The sequence below is a fragment of the Ursus americanus genome, chromosome 4 (assembly GCF_024610735.1).
Source record: "Ursus americanus isolate L20-20 chromosome 4, mUrsAme1.1.p, whole genome shotgun sequence".
In the NCBI taxonomy this organism is placed as follows: Eukaryota; Metazoa; Chordata; class Mammalia; order Carnivora; family Ursidae; genus Ursus; species Ursus americanus.
The window spans coordinates 95,536,392-95,541,157 of record NC_142130.1 but is presented as its reverse complement, the minus strand read 5'-3'; the positions used below and the strand labels follow the sequence as shown (position 1 = coordinate 95,541,157).

Below are 4,766 nucleotides of genomic sequence, written 5' to 3'. Positions count from 1 at the left end.
CCGTGTGACTCTGGGTGCGCTGCCTGGCCTCTCTCACCTGCTCCCGCATCTCTAAGGCAGGTGCTGACCTGATCGGGGTGTAGGGAGGTGTGTTCATTGGCCCAGAGCCTAGGCACCATGCCTGTCAGCTGTTACTGAACACCACAACTTTCCCCTTTAGATGTCGCAGCCCCATCTCTGCCCTCCCCGGGGACAGCCACAATCCTTTGCCTGCATTCTATTTACGTAGACCACTTTTTCTTCTTTTCTAGTGGCAGGCACTTGATTAAGAGAAGGGTTCTTGCACTCAGTGAGTGCCCAGAAGACAGAGGTGCTGGGTGGGCGTGGACTCCACAGGCGGCTGGACCTCCTCCCCCTCCTGCCCCTCGCTTCCTTCCCCTGCTTACTCATTCATTCATTTCTGCAGCTGTACGCGCATACGTCAGGTTTTCAGACACCTTCTCTGTGCCAGGAAATCCACTGCCTTTGATCCAGAACCCCCATCCGGACTCCTGTCCCCAGATTGCGTTAGGAGGGGTCACTTTGATCCAGAACCCCCATCCGGACTCCTGTCCCCAGACTGCGTTAGGAGGGGCCATTTTAATCTTTGCCAAACTGTCTGAGACTAACCAGCAGGAACAAAGATGAGCTCGCCTTCAAACCGTTCATGTCCCCGGCTCATAATCCAGCCCCTGCGGATCAAAGGTCCGCCCCCCCCCCACCGTCCCTCCTGTGCCGCGAGTGATTGATCCGCCGCTCCCCATCGCCACCCCCGGCCTGGAGGACTCCAGGACTCTGTGTGTGTCCTGCACCCTCCTCCAAAGGACGGGTGACCTTGGATCTGTGCTGTCCCATGACACAGGATACGTGGAGCTCCTTCTGGATGACCATCAGACACAGCTGCACATCCCTGCAGACAGAACTCCATCGCTTTGAACTTCTTGCTTGGAGGCTGTAGTTTCAAAAGGGTGGCAGAAGCTTTGCGCAGTGACAGTATCGTAGCCAATGAGGTTTATCCGAGGCGCGATTATTGCTAATTGAAAACTTTTCTCAGAGGGGTGGCAGAGACCCCACGGGGTTGCCCCAAGAAGGTGCCTGCACACCATGATGACCCTCAGCCTGTCTGTGACCCCGTAGTCCTCACTCTGTTCTTGGGGTACTCACAGGCTTGGAGACTGGATTCTCGACATGGGGTGGTGCCCCCCAGCTTGCCCCCCGCGACAGGTTCTGGCCTTGCTACTCTGTCTCTGACACAGTGACCTCCCCTACCCCAGCCAGGGTCGGGGCTTGTTGCCGTCACGCCTCACAGCCTTGCCCATGATGTTCGCTCCTTCGGGGGCACGGGGGGTGCTTGCAGTTAGCACAGTGAGTTAATTACAGTAAATTATAAAATAGCCTTTATTTTTTTAACATTTTTCTCAGAGTTATTTATTTATTTTGGGGGGGATGGGCAGAGGGAGAGAGAGGATCTCAAGCAGACTCCCTGCTGAGCTCGGAGCCTGACTTGGAGCTCGATCCCAGGACCCCGAGATCATGACCTGAGCCGAAATCATGAGTTAGACGCTGAACTAGCTGCGCCCCCCAGGCGCCCCCAAATAGCCTTCAAACGTGTTGCCCGCTCGGTTAGCCGGGGGGTGAATGAATGTTCGGCAGATCACTTGTTGGGGGAACAGGGGGCAGAGGTGATTTTTGTATGGGATTTAATACGCGAGTGATGCGTCCTTTGCCCAGAAAGAGGTGCCTTTCCAGTTTGCCTCCATCAGCTGGTCAGATCTTGCAGGAAAGTCATTACCATCTATGGAGCTGTTCCTGGAGTTAATGACTTTTTAAAAAATTTTTAATCACTCAATCTTTTAAATCCCTGTGGAGGCTGGAGGTTATCTCCACTCGGCAGAAGGTAAAGGGAACCTCAGATGTTTGTCACCAGATCACGAGCATCCTCACTTTCCTCCGGAATCATCCCCTCCCCCTTCTCAGTGCTGGCTTGTGGGAGGTCTCACTGCCAAATTCATGAGCTGATGGCCCAGAGCCCCGCGTGGGCAGCCAGGAGTCCCGCCTGTGACCTGAGTACAGTCGTGTTATTCCTAAAACGAAGGACTTGACACCCTTAATCACCGCATTGTTTTCCATCATCTGGCTCATGAGGACCACGTCCCTCCCCCCACAGGCCCACAGGACCCGATGTGATGTGGTCTGTATTTCCAGACTTCTCTGTGGATAAACTTTGCACCCGGGGCAAGACGTCATGAAGGGAACGGCCTTTCTTTCCTTTAAGCCTTTGGTTTGCCTCGGTTACTCAGGACTTTGCAACACCCACCTTCATACTTCTCTCCACCCGTTGAAGCACAAGCCCAGTTTGTAGACCGCTTCCTCCAGGAAGGCTTCCGTGAGGCTCTAAACTCAGCACTCCATTTCCAGGGAGAACTAGCTCCCTCCAGGTTTTCGGTGGTCACATCTGTGTGCACGCTTCCCCCCACTCCTAGAGTGAATGCCGGAGAGGGGGTGGGACTGTCACTTGCTCATCTTGTCCCCTCCCTTAGGCCTTTGGATGTAGACTTGAATAAACAAGTTTAAATAGACTGGATGACTAGAAGTTTGGCATCGCGGAGGAGCCGGAGGGATGAGAAAAAGAAGCCGTTTAGCCATTTATGAAGTAGTTGGATGAAGACCCCTGAGACCTGCGTATACACTAGATTTTTCCAGCGCCAAAAGACGGGTATGTTCATAAGAAAAACCCAGCCAGAACTAGCTTCATGGGGAAAGCACACTGCTTACACAAGCAAGAGAGCCCCACACCGAGTGCTGGCGAGGGCGTGCAGGACCTGAGCTCTCACACACCGATCTTAGCAAGGCCCAATGGCACAGCCACTTTGGAAAACCGTTGGATAGTTTCTTAAAAAGTTAAGCATAGGGGCGCCTGGGTGGCACAGCGGTTAAGCGTTTGCCTTCGGCTCAGGGTGTGATCCCGGGGTTATGGGATCGAGCCCCACATCAGGCTCTTCCGCTGGGAGCCTGCTTCTCCCTCTCCCACCCGCCCTGCTTGTGTTCCCTCTCTCGCTGGTTGTCTTTCTGTCAAATAAATAAATAAAATCTTTAAAAAAAAAAGTTAAGCATACACCTACCATATGACCCAGGCCCTCCGCTCCTAGGTATTTACCAAAGAAACGAAAGCATGTGTCCATGTGAAGACTGTCGCACAAAAGTTCACAGCAGCTTTACGTGTAATAGCCCCCAGTGGAAACAACTCGAATGGGCATCAGCAGGTGAGATGGGCGAACTGTGGTCTATCCCCCCCATGGAAGGATGGATATGAGATGATCACCTCTTGATGGAGGTGGTGGTTTCACTGCTGTGTACATACGTGAAAACGGATCAGACTGTACACTTTAAATGTATATAGTTGTTACATGGCAATCATGTCTCAATAATGTTGCTTAAAATTTTTTAAAAAATGCATTCAAGATCAGCGGTCCTTAGGGGCAGGGCTCCGAGGAGAGGCACAAGGAAACTTTTTGGAGTCATGGAAATGTTCGGTACCTCCATTGTGGTGCTGGTTACACGACTGTTAACAGTCACCAAATTCAGCAAACTGCACACTTAAAATGGGTGGATTTTATTGGCTATAGATTATCACTTGATAAAGCTGGAGGAAAATAAATTTGCTCTGCTGAAATTCTAAGCTTATAAAGACCAGAAAAAAATACAATGTGTCATGGAATTGTCATTTCTAATAAAGAGAAAATTGCATTTACAGAGAAAAAAGTGCTTTCTGAAAAATAAAGATAATATTTGTTAAATTAAAGGCAAAAATAGGGGGGCCTGGGTGGCTCAGTCGTTAAGCATCTGCCTTCGGCTCAGGGCGTGATCCCGGCGTTCTGGGATCGAGCCCCACATCAGGCTCCTCCGCTGGAATCCTGCTTCTCCCTCTCCCACTCCCCCTGCTTGTGTTCCCTCTCTCACTGGCTGTCTCTCTCTCTGTCAAATAAATAAATAAAATCTTAAAAAAAAAATAAAATAAATGCAAGAACAAATGCCTTCTTTGCACCAATTATCTGGATATTAGAAAGCCACTACCAGCCGAATAATTATACTTGATAAATGTTCTCATTCTTCGATTTTTAACTTTATGTGGTTTAATAACATGTTAGTGGTATTTTTCAGAAGGATCTATTAGTTTCAAAATTGCCTCCTTACTTTTTTTAAGATTTTATTTATTTAAGAGAGAAAAATCACAAGTAGGGGGAGGGGCAGAGGCAGAGGCAGAAGCAGGCTCTCCACTGAGTAGGGAGCCCGGCGTGGAACTTGATCCCAGGACCCCGAGATCATGACCTGAGCCGAAGGCAGACACTTCACCAACTGAGCCACCCGGGTGCCCCTTGCCTCATTACTTTTAATTTTTCATAAAATGGCCTAGAATCTTCTTCAAAAAGAGATTTTGTGGCTGATAGAGCGAACTGTCTCGGTGCTTCTGGGAGAAGCTCATCAGTATCTCAGCCCAGGTACTTTCACAGGCCCTGGGTTTGGGCTCCCACCCGGAGAATCTCTCATAAATGTTTTCATAAGGCAAAATGTGTCAAAGGCTTTTTTTTTTAAAAATATTTTGTGGAATGTATATACTGACAATCACAGACCTGGTCAATTTCCTTCCGCGCTGAGACCACACACACATACGCAGGTACAAGTGTGTATATATATGCATCTCCGGTTAAAATGGGCTCTATCAAAAATCCACCTTATAAGCAGATATTCCAAAGAGCGAGCTCAGAATTCCAAACTCACTCTCGCAT

General features: G+C 49.6%; 1 pseudogene; it reads left to right on the top strand.

Annotated features, from left to right (window-relative positions):
• The first annotated feature begins 955 nt into the window (after nucleotides 1-955).
• LOC123802691 (U4 spliceosomal RNA) lies at nucleotides 956-1,080 on the top strand (annotated as a pseudogene).
• Nucleotides 1,081-4,766: the final 3,686 nt, after the last annotated feature.